This window comes from Lissotriton vulgaris, chromosome 11, assembly GCF_964263255.1.
Source record: "Lissotriton vulgaris chromosome 11, aLisVul1.2, whole genome shotgun sequence".
NCBI lineage: Eukaryota > Metazoa > Chordata > Amphibia > Caudata > Salamandridae > Lissotriton > Lissotriton vulgaris.
Genome location: NC_141699.1, coordinates 743,975,275 through 743,998,120, shown reverse-complemented (window position 1 = coordinate 743,998,120; position 22,846 = coordinate 743,975,275).

The window sequence follows — 22,846 nt, the reverse complement described above, 5'->3', positions numbered from 1 at the left end:
CTAAACTATGGTTGGCCTAAAGTTTTAGGGTGCATGGTTGGTGTGTCCCTATTTTTTGCATTTTTGGAGCAATGGGCACTTGAGGCAGTTCACCCTAGCTCATCTCACTTCCTGTAAAAATGAAGAACATTGCAGTCGCGTGCCTTACTGCTGTCACGTCATCACCTGCACTCGAAAACATAAAATCGACTCGGAGAAACTAGCCTTTTGAGTCCCACCAATCAGTCAGTTCTTCCTGAAGTGGAGTCTGCTTGCTTAAGAGACCCAAGCTAAGAAAAGGTGCGAACCTCTGTGGTAAACAAGTACATTACATGCTCATAATATTCCTAAGTGGCGGCTAGCTCGAGGAATGCCTTGCCCCGGGCGCAGAATTAGCAGACCCTGTAAGAAGGACCACAGATCTCTTCGGACAGGGGAGGAATGCGTCCGCATTTGATGTTATAAATGGCTTCTTGTCTTGTTGCCTTTGATCATTGTTTTCTCCCACCAGCCACAAAAAAAGCATAACAATACTGGTGTGAAGACAAACAGTTTGGTTTTAAATGATGTATTTTGTCTGAATGGAAGTTGCGGTGTCTAAATTTGGAGCAGCATGACTAACACAATATCTACACAATCTCACAAAATGAATTACTTCTTTGCTATATTTCGCCTTTGTTTACGCCTTAAAGTGGCTCTCTTTTTAACCTTAGGAAACCTTACCCCTATCCTACATTTATTTTTTATTTTGGAAAAGAAATACGCATCGTTTTCTCGTCTGCGCGCCATTCCTCCCCGGAAGGCTTTCTTGCACCCTGATCTATCTTTCAGATGTTTATGCAGTGGTTGCAGTTTGTAAATATAAGGTTCCGGCTGCAGACAAACGACACCGCAGGATTCCGTTCTAGGCATCGCCTGGAGTCAAGACGTCACATCCTGTCATCCTCGCCTGTCTCTTCAGTCATGTCGTGCACTGTGAGATACTTGGCACATCAGTCAGTTCCCCTCAGCCTCAGCTGGAAGCAAATCAGTGGTAATCTCTGAGCCTTATCTACATGAATGTAACTGGGAGTTCTTAACAAGCATTGTCAAGGCCAAACGCCATGGCTTTTTATTAGGCTAGTGTATGGTGTTAGATGCACACCTTTTCTGTGTGCTGCCCTCAGTTGTTCTAGAAGGAAAAGCATGTAATGAGGAAACAATTAAAGCAATATGGAAGCTGGAGGCAGGGCACCTTTGCTGAACAGACTGCATTATTAAAGTTAAAATGTGCCCTCAAAAAAGAGTGTTAACAAGAGAAGTCTGAAGATGAAGCTTGCGCTGTAAGTGGTTTGGGCGCTATGTACCCCTAAACTCTTACATCCAGTGGTGTAACGAAACGTGAAGGCCCCTCACGTAAAGTACATGGAGGGCCCCTCCCCCCAACCCACCACCTACCACTTTGACCCCAGACCCAGTCAGCGTACAGTGCTGAGGGCCCTACCCCACACTGTGGGGGGCTGTAGGGGCTAATGTTACACCAGTGCTTACACCTCAGAAGACACCTAAGTAGCTCCCCATAGGTAGGTGGATCATAGATGGTGTTAAACCTCAATTCCATGAGACAATGTGTCCCAGAGATGGGAACAAAATCAGCACAATGAAAAATGCAGTTAAGAAAGAAAGGACTGACTCAGTATGTGAGTTCTAGGGCGGAATTGGACAATTTATAAAGATTTATTGCAAAACAATTCAGGGTACAATATAGAATTTGTGATGTGTTTTACAAAGTGAAATCAACATGAACAATTGTTTTTATTCTAAGGAATTAAAGGAACATAACTATAGAACATACAAGGATGTAACAATGTGCAGATGCATAAAGACATTGCCATGCAGTATCTCAGTGGTAGGACAATACAGAATAGTAGGCAAAATCAAAATTAGTCTAAATACCACATAAACAGGAAACTTAGTAAACAATTGGACAGCATTCCTAGTGACATCGGAAAGTCATCTAAAGAGTTCTGACTTCTCCCCAAAATCAAGGTTTTATGTAAGAAGTCTTTCCCTGGGATGAAATGGAGAGTGCAGATTCATCATGGTGTGAGCAAAAGAAATAGATTTTCAACAAATCAGAACATTGAATTAAAGAGCGTCACACAGCCTTACTACCTAAGTACTACCCCACTACATGAATACTGATTCAGCCCCCTCCATGCTAATGTCATCTGAAGATGTCAAAACAAACTACTTACAAAACAGCAGCGAACCATTATGAATGAATGCAATGCTGCAGGCAGGCGGAAGAAACCTTGAAGAGATAAAACATTACTTAGCCCATTCTAGAAAGTCTATTTGAAGAGCAGCGTCAACTTGAGGTTCCGTGACAATTGTAAGTGATGTTTTTGACTCGCACGAATATGGTCGAGTCTGGTATCTATGAACCGCAAATGACGAGTTTAGTGGGTGTATGCAGTTTCGTTGTGCTAACCTAAACCATTCGTCTGTTATGTGGGTTATTCTATTTGTGCCCACGGGTTCCATCTTAGATACGGCATCCATTTTGTCTCTTGCCCTCAAGTAGTCAGCGAACGGACGCTGTCCGCTTCGCGACCCCGGGATTCCCGAGAGATGTATGGAAGACACATGTCCTTTGAAACTGTCTTTATGATGAGGGGGGTGATACTGTAAGGCAAATGGCCCCGCTTGAGGCTCATCTTGCCGTGCCGGTCTATTGTCTCAGCCGTGCATCTCATTGGGCACGTCCCTTTGATGCCAGGAGCTCGTGTTTCTCGATACCTCCCCCTTTTTTTACACCCTTTCCAATTCCCCACTGTCTCCATCTTCCTCCGCACCTGTCCTTGTTCTTTCTTCGATCTGTTTTACTGCTGATTGGAATGCACTAATGGTGGGAAGATGGGTTTTTACAGTTGGGAACCACCAAATGTTACCGCACTTATGTTCCGGACCTCGAATGTATCAAAGAGACCAAAGCGACCCCTCTGAGGGATAATTATGGGAACCAAGCCATAAACCTTTGTGTACCATGTAAACCTATGGGCGAATTGTGTATAAAAGGAGCGATCCACAGAATCAATTTGAAGCAGTCTCCACAAGTAGCACGCGTTGTACTTGCCGTGATTTCTGTGTTCCCTGCAGTAAATAAAGCTCGAATCTTTGACGCCGAAGGAAGTGTCCCGTGTCTCTGTCACTTTTACGCCGGAGCAGGTTACCCACGAAGGTTTCAGGTGTTGTTCCCTGGCACCGCTGGGTCTTAAATAACCCAGTCCTTCAGTTGGCGCCCAACGTGGGGCTGCATCAGTGGTACCGGTCCAAGCCCGACGATCGTGAGGAACTTCGTGTGAAATCTCCGAGGGAAGGTGCACTCCGCTTCATCAATCCTGTTGTCGAAATAAGTGGCCCGAAGACTTTTCCCGCGAAGATTCCCGCCTCCTGACGGCTGCGACGGACTGCTGCCCTGACTGTAGACCTGTTTTGGCGCCTGGCGTAGACCTTGGTATAGCGAGACGATTGACGGGCCTTCCTGGTGACGCCATCGATCTTTGAGTTAAGTATTTGTGGGTCGCTCCCAGAGTTCTTGGTTGTGGTTACTTAGTTGTTGCATGGTTCCATTGCATTTGTGGTTCTTGGTACTTTGTTGTGATATTTGACGACTGCAGACGCCAAAAACCGAGGGTTTTTGCTCTTTGCTGGGACTTGGTAAATCCCGTAACCCTTGAAGTTTGTGAAACTCGGCCAGTGTGCAAGATGCCTGGTCGCAGTACTTTGTTTAGTTGTTTCAGACGTTGTGGTACGGATTCCCGACTGGAGGACTCGTGTCCGATACCTCCGGTTGGAACTCCAACTTATGAACTGTACAGTAAGCACGGGCTAGGCCCGATTACTTTTAATGATTACTGGATTCGGTATACTAAGAAGGATGGTGTCCTTAGTTGGCCACCTCATGGTAGCTTTGAGACTCCAATCTTAGATAATCTAGAGGCTAAATTATTTGCGAAAAAGTCAAGGCCGGCCATGTTTGATGCCTTTCGGTTGTGGCGTAAAGAAGCCCGACAGAAAGAAATCAGACAGACTAAACGAAGTCAGAGAGATGGTGTTGCTACCATTGTAAAGAAAGCAGAGCAGTTTCAGCGTGATAAGGAGGATAAGGAAAAGGAAGTGTTCGATAGGCTACAGCGTATGTCCATAGATAAATGCTATCCTGCTTTGCCTACGGAGTCGGATAAGAAGGAAGAACCAGTTGAGGATCCTCTAATGTCTTATCTTCTGAAGTCGCCACCTCCGTATGTACAGGGTACCGCTGCTCCAGTGGTTCCCCCTGTACCTGTTCCACCACCTGTTCTTCAGCCTGTTCCTCAACCTGCACCCGTTCTTCCGACTGTTCCTGCTCCCTTACCCACTGCTATTCCCACTGCTCCTCCACTTCCGCATACTCCTGCTCCCGCTACTGTTCCTGCTCTACTAACTCCTGCTGTTGCTTCTGTTTCTACCCCTTCTCTTGTCAGTCCTGTGTCCTATACTTCTCCCTCTGTTCGTAGTCGTACTTCTCCTGTTGCGGCTAACTTCTTTCATTCTCTTGGACCTGTTCTTGGGTCCGCTGGTTCAGATGGTCCTCAGAGACGTAGTCAGCTTCCTGGTAACAGGGAACGCGCTTCGCTATATAATATGGCGATGGGTTGGATAACACATCCTCTTAGAAATCCACCACGTATTGTACTCGATACGTTCTGTCAATTTAATATACCAACCCAAAGATTTGTGTTCGAAGAAATGTGTAAGGTCCTTCGTGATCAGATATCTGCCGATGCGCCTGACGAGGTGCTGTCCGCTTTGTCTGATCTACAGCTTCAGTTCTCGAATGGACTGATAGTGGATACCAACGTTCGACGTGCTGTTGAGCGGTTGCTATCTTTCCGTCCCACTCCTATACCTCAAGCCCTGTTTGTTGAGGACGTTGAGAGGCAGTTCGATGCGTCTGGTCAGTTTCCTATGCGTGAAGTTCCACCAGTATGGATGCCAGCTAACCCTCAAGCTCAGCCACCGATTTTGGCGCACTTCCAGAGAGTATGGATTCATCTCCCGTGGAAACGATCAGAAGTGTTACAGGTGAAGCAGTCTTTGCCTGACCCTCGCAAAAATCCTGCAGGGTACTATAAGGAATTGTCGCAGCTTGTAGACGCTACGATAATGAACCTTGCCGATATTGATATGCTGTTTGGCAATGTAGTACCGCAACCGGTCTGGGCTAAGATTCGTCAGGAAAACCATCCTAACGAATTGGGCGGTGATTGGGCTGCCCTTATAGCGGCTGATGGGTTGCAAACTGTTGGTGCTAAACCCGAGCAGTTGATTGCTGCTCTCCCTCAGAGAATAATTGCATTAATGAAAACTCTTATGCCAGCTATGAGGGTGAATTGGGACAAATTGTCAGCTTGTAAGCAGAAAAAGGACGAGAGTGTCTCCGACTTCTTTACGAGATTCGAGGAGGCATTCATCGACCATAGTGGTCAGGATATGGGTACTGAGGGTGGCCAACGGTTGTTCGTGGATAAATTTGTCTCTAACTTATTGCCCGATTTGAGCAATAAACTGAAGAATTCAGAAAGTGCGTGGGCCGTCTCTACCTCAGCTCAGATACTGGCCACAGCACAATATTATGAGAATAGAGAGAAAGAAGAAAACGACCGTGCTGATAAAAAGACGAAAGAGCTTAAAACTAAAGTGTTGTTACAGCAAGCGTATCCTCCACGTTCGAATCAGAATGCTTCGCAACAAAATAGATCGCAGTCGCAATCTAATCGACCACAATCTAGAAATGACTCCTCTTCCCAAAGATCCTCTTTAGGGTACAATCAGTGTGCCTATTGTAGACAGGAGGGTCATATAAAATTCAATTGTCCTGTTCTAAACGACCATAATAGTGGTAATTTCTCTAGAGGAGGTCGTGGTGGTTCACAACAGACATCACGCGGTAGGGGTCGCGGTGCTCAAAACGATCGTTCAGATAACCAATCAAATTCTAATAACTGTTTCGATCAACGTGGATCATCGCAAGGACGATCTGCGCAGTACAATGTAGACGATTATTACGTCGATCAGGGAACTGACGACAGTAATTACTAGGATAGCCATAGACAAGGAGAGGGAGTGGTATCAGTTCCGGTTGATCAGAGAGGGCCTTACGTCGCAGTTGCTACATCGGGCGTCGTTGAGCCTTTTCTGTTGGACACTGGTGCAGCGAAAAGTTCTATTATGCATTCGAAATTCCCTGGCGCACCTTTGTCTGGCTTAACAAATGTTTCCGTTGGATTCTCTGGCGCCCCCGTTAGCAATCCAGTTTCACGCCCTTTGCCTCTTACGATTGGGCCACGTGAGCTTGAAGCACCGTTGATTTTGACTACTGGTTGTGGTGAAAATCTCTTGGGTCTGGATTTGCTTAAACATTTGTATGCAACTTTGTATTGTTCTCCTGCGGGTGTAAAGCTTACGTTGGGAGAGAGGGTTGTCTCTCCTATGTACTTATCTCTTGATAAGCTTCCACCGGAATTGAGTTCTCTTCCTGAATCCTTATGGGCAACAGGTCCCAATGATGTGGGCCTGCTTGACATCTCCCCTTATGTCGTTCAGTTGAAATCTAATGTGCGATTGCCACGTATTCCCCAGTACCGTATCTCTCTTGATGGTGAACGAGCACTGTTAGCGATCATCTATGATTTGATCGACAAAGACGTTATTGAAGAGACCCGGGGAAACGTGTGCAACAGCCCTGTGCTGCCTATTTTAAAACGTACTGATCCTTCGAAACCACCTGTTTATCGTTTTGTTATCGATTTACGGGAGGTAAATAAAATTGTGATTCCTCAGTTCCCTGTTGTGCCTGACATCACGGCGCTACTGACTCTGATTCCAGCATCTGCGTCTTGGTTTTCGGTGATCGATCTGAAGAATGCGTTCTTCAGCATCCCGATCGCAGAAGAGAGCAGAGACCTTTTCGGTTTCTCTCTTGGTGGGCGCAGCTTCCGGTTTAAACGCGCTCCTCAAGGCTACTGTGAGAGTCCATCGATTTACAGTCAAGCCTTGAAGGGTCAACTGGATGCGTTTACGTTGCCGGCTGGTGCGGCCTTAATACAATATGTCGATGACTTATTGGTAGCTGCGGATACTCAGGACATTTGCAAAATTGCTACGGTGTCGTTGCTGCAACATCTCTGTGATTTACATCACAAGGTGTCACCTTCTAAACTCCAATATTGTTGTCAAGAAGTAACCTATCTAGGTCACTTATTGTCAAAGGAGGGAAGGCGGTTGACCCCAGAGAGAATTGCGGCGATTGCGCGAATGGCTGTGCCAACAACACAAAGAGATGTGCGTGCCTTTCTAGGTATCACGTCGTACTGCAGGCAATGGATTCCAAATTTTTCATTGCTAGCGAAACCATTGGTGGCTCTTACGTGCAAGGATGTTTCTACTCCTTTACCATGGACGGAAGAATGTCAGAAAAGTTTTTCTGAACTGCGTGACTCATTGTGTTCGGCTCCTGTGTTAGGTACTCCTGACTACAGTAAGCCATTCACGTTATATGTTCACGAGAGGGAAGGTTGTGCTTTGAGCGTCTTAACGCAACCTTTTGGTGGTAAGCAACGTCCATGTGCATATTTTTCCTCGACCTTGGACCCGGTAGCTAGAGCATTGCCGAGTTGTCTGAGAGCAACAGCGGCAGCTGCGGTGTCCATCCGACAATCAGCAGGATTGGTCATGGATAATATGCTTACGGTGATGGTTCCGCATGCAGTCGACACTCTTTTAAATCGTACGAAAACTCAGCACTTGACAAGTGCGAGGTTGTCCGGATACGAGTTGACGCTGCTGGCAAGTCATATTCAGATAAAACGTTGCAATGTTCTGAATCCGGCAACTTTGTTACCCATTAGTACAGAGTCAGATGAAATAGCAGCCCATGACTGCTATTTGCGAACAGAGGAGGAAACAAAAGGTCGAGTGGACCTTAAAAACACTCCTTTAGAAGATCCAGATGGAACACTGTATGTAGATGGCTCGTGTTTTAAATTGCCGAATGGTGATGTGACCACTGCGTATGCTGTTGTAACTTTGAGTACTGTTGTGGAAGCTGCGAGATTGAATCAGAATTCTGCCCAGGCTGCAGAGCTGATTGCCTTAACTAGAGCGTGTGTGTTAGCAAAAGATAAACGTGTGAATGTGTATACTGACAGTCAGTATGCATTTGGCGTCGCTCATAGCTTTGGACGATTGTGGAGAGAGAGAGGTTTTCTGACATCGCATGGTACGAAGATTCAGCATGGCCAGCTTGTGAATGATCTTTTGGATGCACTTACGTTGCCTAAGCAGGTAGCGATTGTTAAATGTAGTGCACATCGTAAGGTGACGGATGATGTTGGTCGTGGTAATGCGTTTGCGGATGAGACTGCTAAGGAGACTGCCCGGAACCTTAGCACTCGAATGTATGTGACGAGTTCGGTTAGGTGGCCTGCAGAGTCGAGTATGTGTGAAGACACTATTGAGAGTGTGAAGGCGATACAAAATGAGGCCACTGAGACTGAAAAGAAGAAGTGGAATGAAAGTACGGGAAAGTTGGATGCGAATGGTTGTTGGATTGATTTGTCGGAACAGAAAAGATGGATGCTGCCGGATGCGTATGTGCTGGCTGTTGTGACAATGGCACATGGGTTAGCACATATTAGCGTGAAAGGTATCTGCAAATTGTTGTCTCCTGTGTGGAAGAATGATGGTATCACGAAATGTGCTGAACGATTGGTTAAGAACTGTATGGTATGTATGTTGTACAATCCTGGTAAGGGAACCCCAACTCCTCCTGGTAGTTTTGCTCCCCCTTCGTGTCCCTTTGAGGTGATTCAATTAGACTTCATCCATATGGAGCGATGCAATAACTTGAAATACGTTTTGGTTGTGGTTTGCGCGTTCTCCCGATGGATTGAAGCCTATCCTCTCAAGGACAATACTGCTTTGTCAACGGCAAAAATCCTACTGAAGGAATACTTTCCTCGGTATGGAATGCCTCGGGTTGTGTGGTCTGATAACGGAAGTGAGTTTGTGGGGAGTGTGATGAAGAGTGTGTGCAAAGGCCTTGGAATTAATCAAAAATTCCACAGCGCCAACCATCCCCAGTCAGCTGGTTTGGTTGAAGGGTATAATGGCACCCTTAAACTAAAACTAGCGAAGATTCAGGCTACGACTGGTCTTTCGTGGCCTGACGCTTTACCCTTAGCCTTACTATCAACAAGGGCAACCGTACACTCCCGAGTAGGGCTCAGTCCCTATGAAATAGTGTTCGGTCGTCCTGCAAATGTTTGGGGGGGTCCCTAGACCGGGTGTGTTCTGTGATCTTGAGTACCCAATGTTGATTGACTATCTTCATGACTTGACTGCTAAACTGAGGTTAATTCACCAACAGGTTTACGAAGCATTGCCGACGCAGACGGAGGGTCCAGGCCACCAGCTCCAGCCTGGAGACTGGGTGGTCACCAGAAACTTTTCTCGGAAGAAGAATTTGGAGCCCAGGTTCACCGGACCCTACCAGGTCCTCCTTGCCACGAGAACTGCTGTTCGTTTAGAGGGTCGGAAAAACTGGGTGCATGCCACCCATACGAAGAAAGTCCCTATTCCGTTGCCGGCAGACTCGTGGGTGAGGAGAGGCATTGCATCAACTGAAACCGAAGGATTGCCGGCGTTTGTTCCTTTCAGCGACGCACAACCTGTTGGAGAATCCTCAGTGCAGCAGAAAGACATTGTTGAACATTTGTCATCAGAAGACTCAAGACCAGAACATTCAACTGATCAACAGAACGCTGTCTCTTCAACGGATCCTTTGTTTGACGAACAGACACGTCCTGGGAAAACTCGATACTTTTTGCGATCCCGCACTAAAGACTAATAAAAAGACCCTGTTCTGTCCCTTGACAACTGCATTATCCCGTTTTCCACGATCAGTCTGAACACCTGTATCATTGTAATTATTCTTGTACATATTGAAGGTTCTTTTTCCTACGTATTTTTGCTTCCACAGCTGAGAGACATTGCATATATATTATAAATAAAGGCCGTAGGGCCGCGCGCGTACTTCTTTCTGGTTAGTAGGTCTTGACGCTAGGTTAAAGACCGTCGGATCCTGGGAACTCCTGGGAATTGACTACTGCTACACAGAACGAAGTGCGTCAAGAAACGTTGCGGACGGTCATAGGGGATGGCGTTTTCAAAGCTGATGGATGTGGAAAGAGCACAGGCACAAAGATTTGAGCTACAGCGACTTAGTCGTACGAAATGCTTTATGTTTCAGATATTTGTATTGCTCTTGATTGTTTCTGCATTTTTGGCGGGTGGGGTATACTATATGATGTCGTACTTCTTACCTTCTGCCATACCTACACCTACTCCTACTTCTGATTCTAAAATTACCTCCACTGCATCTCCTCATTCTTTCCATATCTTACCCGAACACGAGCAGGCTAGACGTGCAGAATTTCGCAATAATTCCTTTATTCAGCTCCTTCACCAGCACCAGTTAGTGGTTAACACTACTAATTGTTGGGTGTGTGGGTTGATGCCACATACCACAGATAAGGGAATTCCATATTTGGTTTTGCCGTACAGTTCCCAGGGTTCTGCTCGAGCATTTCAAACAATGTTTCGAAGCGCACTAGGTTTCCACCCCATTCGAGAACCACGTTCTCCCTACTCTGGCCCTGGCTCGTACCAAAAGCCTTTGTCTATAGCGATAGAGGATTTAGATAGCGATATCTATGATCCCTCGCTTATTCCCGAAGAAGAGGTACAAGCCTATAGGGTTCTGAGTAGAGGCGAGTATAGTGTGTTCACTAGTGAAAAACAGCTTAAAAGCTCGCCCCCGATATGGGTCGTACCCCACATTGGTAATTTTTGTCTAATAGGTCGTGGCCGAAGATCGAAAGCCCGACTTGGAGAGAGTGCTTGCACTGAAAATTACATATTGCCGATGGTCTCGTCCCCTGTGTTTCTGGCTGCCAAGGGTACATATTTTATCTGTCACGATCGTGCGTATGCATGGTTGCCCTTCGACTTTGTGGGCTCATGTTTTATCGCAAATTTGTTGCCTCCGACGTTCACTGTAGATGCAGATTATCACAAGACTAGAGTTGTGAGGGGCGTAATTAGCGAAGAGGACACTGCCGGTCAAGAGGCAGGAGACTTTTTCAAGGGTTTCCTCCCGTTTTGGGGGCCTATGGTTAATAGTAGGAACCTGAGACAGTTGACTCGAGTGGTGGAATCGACAGCTAATATTACTGCCAGTGCCCTTGGTAATATCACCACAGAACTTCAGGCGGATAGACTTATGACGTTACAAAACCGTATGGTTTTAGACGTGATCTTAGCAGATCGAGGTGGGGTATGCAAGGTGATCCATTCGAGCTGCTGTATTTTCATTCCTGATAACGCTCCGACTGTTTATCAAGCCATCTCAAAGTTGCATAAAATCTCTGAGTCCATACACGTGGACGTAGGGGGTTGGACGCTACTTGGGTGGTTTTGGGGCCTGATGTCGACTTGGGGTTGGAAGATTCTGATGATTATCGGAGTTGTTGTGGCGTTCCTGTTCACGTGCTGCCTTTGCGTGCAGTGTGGTCCTGCCTTATGTGGCCTCTGTGCTACAACGTGTATAAGACAGCCGCCTGTTACCAGAGAAGCTCGATTGGACAGAGCTATGTTACAGCAACATCTAGATGGTCTGATGAATATCGAGTATGATTCCGACTAGTGCTTGCCTACATGAGGGCAAAAGGAGCGTCTGAGGTTCCGTGACAATTGTAAGTGATGTTTTTGACTCGCACGAATATGGTCGAGTCTGGTATCTATGAACCGCAAATGACGAGTTTAGTAGGTGTATGCAGTTTCGCTGTGCTAACCTAAACCATTCGTCTGTTATGTGGGTTATTCTATTTGTGCCCACGGGTTCCATCTTAGATACGGCATCCATTTTGTCTCTTGCCCTCAAGTAGTCAGCGAACGGACGCTGTCCGCTTCGCGACCCTGGGATTCCCGAGAGATGTATGGAAGACACATGTCCTTTGAAACTGTCTTTATGATGAGGGGGGTGATACTGTAAGGCAAATGGCCCCGCTTGAGGCTCATCTTGCCGTGCCGGTCTATTGTCTCAGCCGTGCATCTCATTGGGCACGTCCCTTTGATGCCAGGAGCTCGTGTTTCTCGATACCTCCCCCTTTTTTTACACCCTTTCCAATTCCCCACTGTCTCCATCTTCCTCCGCACCTGTCCTTGTTCTTTCTTCGATCTGTTTTACTGCTGATTGGAATGCACTAATGGTGGGAAGATGGGTTTTTACAGTTGGGAACCACCAAATGTTTCCGCACTTATGTTCCGGACCTCGAATGTATCAAAGAGACCAAAGCGACCCCTCTGAGGGATAATTATGGGAACCAAGCCATAAACCTTTGTGTACCATGTAAACCTATGGGCGAATTGTGTATAAAAGGAGCGATCCACAGAACCAATTTGAAGCAGTCTCCACAAGTAGCACGCGTTGTACTTGCCGTGATTTCTGTGTTCCCTGCAGTAAATAAAGCTCGAATCTTTGACGCCGAAGGAAGTGTCCCGTGTCTCTGTCACTTTTACGCCGGAGCAGGTTACCCACGAAGGTTTCAGGTGTTGTTCCCTGGCACCGCTGGGTCTTAAATAACCCAGTCCTTCAAACTGGAAATATAAAAAACACAACTTGCTTGACTACATGCAGCAGTAGTAAATTGTGAACGAGCACGATGAGACACCCATTTTGTACAAGAAGGCATTAAGGCCTAGCTGAAGCCTAGTTAGCAGAAGTCAGAAGATGTATTTTAACTGGTCAATTGTTTCTAAAGCAATAGCATCAAATAAGTGTGCACATGTGAAAATAGAGTGCAGATTACTATTCTGCACATGGTTAGCAATGCACATTTATTATTAAATGCACAAAAACGTCTACAGTGGTGAGGTTAAAAGGCTAACACACCAAAATATTTCACAGAATATTTTTGTTGCCTCTTCAAGAAAGCCTCTGTGCTTGTATATCTTTAATTTGAAAGGCCTAAATCCAACATTATGCTATCATGGGAGCAAATTAAAACAATTGAAGACACAAGAATATATATCATCTGGGTCTTTGTGACAGGCCAAGGCAAGCGAACTGGAAGGACTTCTTAAACAACAAGCCATAAATTAGCAATTTCAATGTCATCCAAGCTCTGGCAATCCATGAAAAGCCATGAATCTATTGGTCGAAGGGTGCTGACCCAACGCCTACTCTCTCTCTCTGTACTTATTGTTGTGCTTTATTAAATAATTGAAGGTCTACTTCAGTTATTGGTGCTAACATTGCTTTCTCACTACCAGAGACTTCTGCTCTCTAGATGAATCAATAGGGTTTTGGTTGTAACAATATCCTTCTGATTCCTCCATCTCCTGCTTGGCTCTGTTGCCTAGCAAATGATGTGGTTACTATCCTGGATGCTCTCAAAATGAGTGGCACAAAACAATATGCTTGGTGCGGCCCCCTTCTGCTGCTATAAAGTAACAGCAGTCAAAGGCATATCAGTGTCCATTCCTTAGATGTAGTACTGTTGCATTAGAGCCTGATACAGCATGGTGCACAAGCATGTTCAAAGAGAAAGGTGTTGGTGTAAAACTGCCTCCTACATGAGTATATGTCTGCACGTCTTCAGAGACTCCTAGATTGTTTTTGCGTCTCCATTCCTGGATGCTGAAATCTGTTGTTTACTTTTTTTGCTTTTTACTGTGGTAAAACTGTTGTAATTAAAGTCGGAATCCTAGGCAGTACTTAAAGAGAAGGATATTCTAACTGTTTAAGCGGTGTACAACTGTTACCACACATTTTTTACCACGCACTACACTTACAACGCAGGCATTACCACGCATACCATTACAACGCATTGCGCTGGGGGGCGCTCTAGGATAGGGAATAAGTTTAATTTTATATCCAACACCTTCCCTGGTAATGGGAGAGAAATTGCAGTTTGTTTTGGGGATTTAGGGAATGTGCTGCCAAATTATTGAGATCGGCTAGTCCATAGGGAGGCTGTCTAACATTCCTATGGTGTTAGTAGGGCTCTCAGTTATGGATGTCAAAGGTTTCTTTGTTGGAAAAAGCAATGCAATAAATAGAAAACCGCATACCTTGAGAGTCTGATAATTTCTAAACATGTTTTGACATTTTTTAATATCGAGCAACATTTTGTTCCAAAAGTACTTCACATTTTGGTAGTGTAAATACATTTCAGTGTTGAATCAGTGTACTATTCATTAAAAAAAACATTTTTCAATTTATATAGTATCTTTTATATTTTCTTTTCAATGGGCACATGTTTTGATTCATGTTGTCAAAAGACTTTACAAATAAGACCTGGAGTGTTTGAAAAAAGGGTGAAGGTTAGCAGAGCGCTGAGGTTTGAGATGGGTGGCGTAGGAGAGAAAGCACGTGGGGATAATTGATGGTTCGATTTAAGGATCAACCACCCCGTTGAAGTGCGGTGGTGAATAGTGTTGATGTAGATGGACAAGAATGCTGTATACAAAGTTGCTGGCTGTATCAAGTGGACAGAACGCGATTTTGGGAGTATCATATGTCGGCTATGACAGTATTCTAGTTTGCAAGTTCATTATTGGGGGACTTGCATATGTGGAATTAGGATGTGTGGTGTATTCATAGCTATTTGTTAGTTAGTATCTATCTGTAGCTGCAGTAGTAGGGTTGGCGAAAAGGTGTATTTTTGTGTCGAACATTAAACGCAAAATTTAGAGAAGATAGGGAGGATCAAGGGTATCAGTAGAGTGGCATGGCTTGGATTCCACTCAAAATGGCAGACCAGCTTCGGAGCTCCGCACTGGAACCACCAAGTTTTTTCATAGCAATTCCCACTATGTTATGCTCCTGAAATGGCCTGAATGTCACTGGTGAGCACTGCTGGCACTGTTTACCTGGATTTTAGAGTCTCCTCATGGCAGCTGAGCATCTTAATTTGCGGTTGGCATGGCCTGCACTGTTGGGGACTCTATTTTGATTTCTACCACACTGGATACTTCTCCTCAGCGCTTCGTCGGTTTCGAGGTATTGCTTGCAAATAACTTTATATAATGTTCCTCTTGCTTTTTCAAAGCACATGCCTTAACAGAAATGCCTGATATTTATTTATAGTCTCTATACTCTTTGTGCCACCTTTAATATTATACCGGCAATCCTCTGAGGAGTCATTCACTGGTGTTTTGAAGGGTCTTTTTATTCCATGCTGCCTAATTCTATTCATAAGGACTTTCTCTTCTCTCTTTGTGTTGAGCATATCATTCATTGGCAGAACGAGGAAACCTTTGCATTCCAGCAAAGTGTCTCATATCACTATATCAGATTCTGCTCCTTCAACTACAGTGTCCCTGGTGGATGGTTTATGTGGTTCTTCCGATATGGCTCAACCTGGCTCTTCTCGTGTTACAGCTTCAGTGCTTCCTCTTTTAAAAGTATAGTCACCTTCCTCTGCTAATAAAAGACTCAAACAGGATCCTCCTTCTCCTCCAAAATCTACATCTCCTGTTTCCATTGACATCGTATTAGAGGAAATTCATGCCTTATGACCTTTTATTGAGGAAACTAACAGCTGCATTCAAGCCCTCGAAGTTAAATGGCCATCTATGGAGTCTAAAATAACATTAGTGGAACAACGTGTCGATGATATGCTTGATGCATCTCCTACAATTACCGCCTTCTAGAGTGATGTTCTATTGTTGAAAAAAACACTCTGAGGACCTAGAAAGTAAAATAGGTGCAATAACTTACGTCTATATGGCCTTCTAGAAGATATTGAGGGTGAAGATCTGGTCTCCTTCATCAACCACGAAGTGAAACATCCAGTGTGCTCATAGTTTAGGTCCTCGTTTGTCTTCGTCATCTGCTCCATCAAGACCCCGTAGTGTGATCATCTTATTTTTAAAATTCAGTGACCTTTTAAAAGTCCTCCAGGCAGCCAAGACCAAAAACAACTTACCTGGTCTGGCACAAGACTGTTTTTGTCACAAGATGTTTCAACTGCTACAGCTAAAGAAAGGACAGACTTTCTTGAACTTCGTCCTGCTTCCTGTTCTATGAATGCAAAATATGGAGTGTTTCATCCTTGTACATTTAAAGTTACATTTCAGAACAAGACTTCCACCTTCGAGGATTCCGCTGACTTCAGAAAATTAATTCAGGCTTACTCGATGATGTCAATGGATATTTCTGGTCCTTCCTCTTTAACTTGACTGTTATGCTAAAGTTTACTGCATTTTTCACCTTTGTTGACTTTTTCATAAGTGGTTAATTGTTGAATTTCTATTGCCTGCTTAAATTAATAATTTGTATTCCCTTTGCAGCCTTTGAGATTCTTTTGTTGTCTATTTTATATTCATTCCATAGGGTGTTCTGATGTGGTCGTTCTCCCTTGTTGTCTGTGCCGTCTACAGTGTGTCGCCATCCCATGTTCTTTTTTGTCTCTCATAAAGGTATGTATCGAAGTCATCTGTATTGGCATGTACTGTCTTCGGTTGCTATGCTTGTTTCTCCTCCAGTGTTTTTCCTCATTATATTTCCTTTCCTCCCTTTCTCTTTTTCTTCTGTTTCTATCTTATTCACTTACCCCCCCCTTCTCTATTTCTTTTCTTTATTATACTGTTGATCATGTCGTTTGTTACATATTTGTTGCTTATTACATTCAGAGTATTATCTTGGAATGTGAAAGGTTTTATTAATCCTATTAAAAGGCAGAACATTTTATCACATTTAGGGGCATATTCTCAAGGACTTATCGCTCAGTCATCAGCACTTTATGGCAGCCAAACTGGCGATAAATGAATCGCCCCCTTCATAAGCTGGTGCTAACAGCCCTATCACCAGTTTACCTGCGATAGCAACCGCAAAAACATTGCCACAGTTGACCCCGACAACTATCGCTAATGAGATGCAGAGTAGGCGTTCTCGTGCAAAAAGCCGCGACAACACCACAACATTCTCAACGACCAGACAGATCGGCAATATGATCACAAAACAGGTGATAAGGTGCGTTAGCAGCAGCGATTTAACACCTGCTCTGACCTGGTGTAAAGTCAGACGACAACCTGCAACATAAAAGGGAGCCCAGCCCAGAGTCACACCAGTAGATCAATAGATGCCATGGAGCTACTGATCATGCAGCTCGGAACCCCAAGACAACCACAACACCCACCGCCACCCCCCCTCTCCCCAGCTCACCCCCCCCAGACCTCCTCTGCCCCCCCAGAACACCACAGAGGCAGTGCAGACAAAGACAACAGACCTTCAGGAAAAGCACCAGCCTCACAGACTTAACATCAGAGAATGCCATTGCCCACTAAAGGCTTAAAAGGACAACCATCCTCCGCATCCTGACCATCATTGTCCACAGGCTGATGGTACCAACACAGTGGACAACCAACATCCCTCCACAGACAAATCTGCTGGCTGTGCTGCACCTGTTGGCCTTTGGTACCTTCCAACCAACAACCGCCAGAGTCGGAGGAGTCTCACAGCCAGCCATGTCCAAGTTCCTCACGCCTGTCCTGGATGCCATCATCAGCTTGGTACCCCAGTACCTATACTTCCCCCACACTGTTCAGGAACAGCCGAAGATTAAGCAAGGCATCTATGCCATGGGTGGCTTCCCGCACGTGTTGGGGGCAATTGACTGCACACATGTCCTACTTGTGCCCTCTGCCAAAACTGCACACAATTACTGCAACAAAAAACAAAAAACACACGCATTCCACAATGTGCAGGCAATAGTGGACCACCGGGGACTCTTCACCAATGTCATCGCCAACTACCCAGGCAGTGTGCATGATTCCTACATCTTCCGACCGTCTATCATCAACCAGCCCTTCCAGGATGGCACCTACAGAAATGCACTGCTCGTTGGTAAGTACCAAATGAACACACAACACACCTCAACTCCACAATCATGCAACTCACAACTCTGGGAATGCACATGTTACATACTCACATACAACATGCCAAACAAACATGCCCACCTACCAAATACAACAGCACAACATACTGTGGTAACCTGAGCTAGCCATGTACAAGAGCCATCAACGGCATGGCACCTCAGCCACACATTAGCAGAATGTGGGGAGAGGTGGAAACCAGGCATGTGCGAAGGAACCAAGATGTCGTGCCCTGGGTCCAGGGCACTAGGACCCTAGACAATGACTGGTGGGAGGGGGCTGGAAACCGGACACCAGTTCCGGTCAAGGGGTGAAGACGGGGCAGAAGACTAGGAACAGGGGACGAGGCAGGTTATGGAAATCACGCTGTGCGACAGATAATAAAGATACCTGAAACGACTGCTGACTCCTGTCGTGTTTCGAGTGAGCCGACACGACACAAGTGACTCATGAATGACAATGTACACAATGCCAAGTGTGATGTGGATGTGCTGGACAGACTGTAGTATGCAGAACACAGACATATCCATGTCAACATACACTGCTGGTGTTTGGAGTGTACTGGACAGTGGACGCAACCATGTCACCCCAGCCAGTGGGGAAGGTTATGGAAATGTAGCTTGTTACGTACCCCCGTCAGCTTGTGCGGAGTGGACTGGCCCAGCGTATGCCAGGCCAGCGTAGGGATGTGAATAAAAAGCATGTAGCCCTGGGCATGGTCTCTTCCGGAATGCCCAACGTCTCTGCCAGGGCAGCGCCCCTCACCCCACCACGAGGCTGACGCCGTAGTCCCCTGTGAGCATAAGCGGAGTGGACCGGCATACAGCAGTCCAGCGTAGAGGTGTGGTTCTTCAACACGTGGCTCTGGGTGTGGTTAAGTTTAGGCCTTGCCAAGGAATGAACTAATGCGTGTGTCTCTGTTGTAGTGTCTGCGCCACCCATCCCGCAATGGACAATGTTGCTATGTAACATACCCCCGGAGTTCAGGCTCGGCTGAAGGGGTAACTGAGGGAGCGCAAGCCCGCTCTGGGTCAGGGATCACACATGCCAACTGTTGTGTGTCGCTATTACCACAGCATACGCCACAGGTCTACCCTCAACCGCATTGTGAGTTCAGCCAGGCATGAACTCTACATCTGTGTCCGCCCTGTCCTTACCATATGCCTACACACACGATGCTGCCTACCTTCAGTGCACATCATCACTGTGTCATAGTCAGGCTTGTTGACATGCACAGACCGGCATGACAATGGTGCATGTGATGCAACTGTGCTGCGCACACCAGTGAATAGGCTTGGGGGAAGAGCAGCAGTGAGGCTACGTAATACACATTGATGCCGCTCATTTGCAACAAGCAGTACATGTCATGCAGAAATCACTAAGTCACACATATCACACACCAATGTACCAGTGAGCCTGCCGACACATCATGCAGTACGTAGTATTGACTCATGTCTCTCTGCACTGTCACAGGTGATCAAGGATATGTTCTCTGTGCTTGGATGATGACACCCCTCCGAGCCCCGAACACACTGGCCCAGAGGCAGTACAATTTGGCCCACAAACGCACCAGGGGGCACTGTGGAATGCACATTTGGCGTGTTGAAGTCATGTTTCAGGTGCCTGGACATCACAGGTGGAAGGCTCCTGTACAGCTCAGACATCGTGTGCAAGATGTTCGTTGTATGTTGTGTGTTGCACACCATATGAGTACGCAGCAATGCACCATGGATACAAGTGCCAGATGCACCAGATGATGATTATTATTATTATTATTGCATTTATTGAGCGCACAGCTACCCGGAGGTTTCCCGGCGCTTGCCTTGGGAACCCGTCCTGGCTTTTTTCCCTGTAAGATAGCCCCTACAGGGCATCCCCAAGGTGAAAGCTAGGCATCCCGCCGCAGGGGGGCCGTTGTGGAGATTAAGCAAGCTTAATGCCCAGAGTTGCAGAGTGAGAACCCATGATTAGAGCAGACACCGAAGCGAGAATTATCGAGTCCGTGGACATTTGAGCTCAAGACCCTGCCGCGTCAGGAATTGAACCCTGGTCCCGGGTCTGATCTCAGCTTCCGGGTCTGCCTGCTCTACACCGTGAGTCACACTTCTCCACGATGATGATGAAGATGAGGCAGGTGGACCACACCCCACTGCAGCCGCAGCAGGAATAGCCCGTTGGGACAACATCATTGGCAATTTCTTCAGATATTGACGTCACATTGTGACAGTCCTTAGCAATCATGTAACAGTACAAAATGCCCACAGGCACAGCATGTGCAAGTAAATGCATTTCAAACACATTCCCTGAGTGTATGTCACTCTTCTGTACAGGCACATCACTCAGACAAGTGTAAGTGCGACATGTAGTGCTGTCAATTTAAAAATGTGTTAATGGATGGTGGGTGTGTCACCTCTGTGCAGAGAGGCTGTGTAGTGTGTCACGTATTCGTGCAGCCAGTTCTGTGTGTCACAGTTAGTATGGAATCCCACTCTTTGGCGTTTCACATGTGTCCCAAATCATTCAATATTGGCTGTCATTTGTGGCCTACAAGTGACAACAGGGCTTCTTTTGGGGTCAGATATGTACCGCCACGATGCAGGGATGCACCCTGTGACTCAAGTCCCACGACATGGGCAACGTGTACGTATGGGGGAGTCACTGCCCCTACATTCGCCTAAGCATGGGCGGAAAATCCGTAACGCTCGCGGATTTTGCGGATTTTCGGGAAATCCGCAATCCGCGAGATTTGCGAATTTCCCGCAAAATCCGCAAATTCGCACGCAGCGGATTTTTTGGGCGGCGCGCGGCGTTGGTGATACAATTTTTGCGGCGCGCGGCGTTTATCATCGTTTGCCGAGTTGTTTTTTTCGATAGTTTGCGAGTGCTGCGCCATTTTGGATCTTGCTGTGTGATCCAGCGGGAATTGGCGAGCGCGATTACGTCATCGCGGCTTGCCAGCGATAGTTTGTCAACGCGAGTACGGCGAGATCACGTCTCGCGGTACTTCGCAATTGCGAGATTTGAGATGCGGCGAGCGAAAATATAAATTTGCAATTCTGCACAAGAAATCCATCAGCAAGCAGCATAAACCTTCTAGAAATGATGATTTTTATCTGAATAACCCCTTAGTTTGACATTTGCCTGCACTTTTTTAGCGAGGAGTCCATTTTGGGGAGGGGGGCAGGGGGGTGGGAGGAAGGAAGTGCCCCACAGTCTTCAACTTCCTGTTCCTGTTCAGCAGGCTCCTCCCAGTGCTTTGTCCATCTCCTGGTCACTTTTCATTTGGGTCTGGAGCTGGAAGGATTACTTTTTGTGGATGCTGCTGGATATTTGGATTTGAGGCCTTTTTGACTTTCTTTGGATCACTGTTGGATTAGAAATTTTACAAGTAAGTTTGTTTGGGGCATTACAGTTGCTGCAATTAAAATTTTGGAATTTTCGATTTTTGGGCTGTTTTGGGGCCTTTTGGCCAGGGGTACTCAGTGGTGGGTGGACTGAGTCTTTCTGTGGGTTGTCTTGAACTTAAACATCATGGAGGCCATGGATGAATTGGGATTGTGCTGATTTTTCTGTGTTTTTCGATTTTTGACTTGTTGTTGGGGCCTTGACCAGGGGTAGTGAGTGGTGCATGGGCCTAGTCTTTCTGTGGGCTGTCTTGAACTTAAACATCATGGAGGGCATGGATGGAATGGGATTGTGCTGATTTTTCTGTGTTTTTCGATTTTTGACCTGTTGCTGGGGCCTTGACCAGGGGTAGTGAGTGGTGCATGGGCCTAGTCTTTCTGTGGGGTGTCTTGAATTTAAACATCATGGAGGCCATGGATGGAATGGGATTGTGCAGATTTTTCAGTGATTTTCGTTTTTTGGGCCTGTACTTGTGGCCTTTTCACCAGGGGTATTTGAGTCTAGCATGGGCCTAGTCTTTCTGTGGGCTGTCTTGAACTTAAACATCGTGGAGGGCATGGATGGAATGGGATTGTGCTGATTTTTCTGTGTTTTTCGATTTTTGACCTGTTGTTGGGGCCTTGACCAGGGGTAGTGAGTGGTGCATGGGCCTAGTCTTTCTGTGGGGTGTCTTGAATTTAAACATCATGGAGGGCATGGATGGAATGGGATTGTGCTGATTTTGCAGTGTTTTTCGATTTTTGGGGGTGTTCATGGGGACAGGCCATGTGGGTGGGGGCCATTTTGAGTGCTGGTACAGGCAGGCCCTGGCCATGTGCTAGGAGGCAAGTGGCCATTTTGAATGCAGGCTTTGTTGTTAGGCCTCCAACCATTTTGCCTACTTTTCAACCTTTGTTTATGCCCAGGGGTAGTGAGTCTTGCATGGGCCTAGTCTTTCTGTGGGTTGTCTTGAATTTAAACATCATGGAGGCCATGGATGGAATGGGATTGTGCTGATTTTGCAGTGTTTTTCGATTTTTGGGGGTGTTCATGGGGAGGGACATGCCATGTGGCTGGTGGCCATTTTGAGTGCAGCTACAGGCACTGGCCATGTGCTGGCAGGCAAGTGGCCATTTTGAATGCAGGCTTTGTTGTTAGGCCTCCAACCATTTTGCCTACTTTTCAACCTTTATTTATGCCCAGGGGTAGTGAGTCTTGCATGGGCCTAGTCTTTCTGTGGGTTGTCTTGAATTTAAACATCATGGAGGCCATGGATGGAATGGGATTGTGCAGATTTTTCAGTGATTTTCGTTTTTTGGGCCTGTACTTGTGGCCTTTTCACCAGGGGTATTTGAGTCTAGCATGGGCCTAGTCTTTCTGTGGGCTGTCTTGAACTTAAACATCATGGAGGGCATGGATGGAATGGGATTGTGCTGATTTTTCTGTGTTTTTCGAT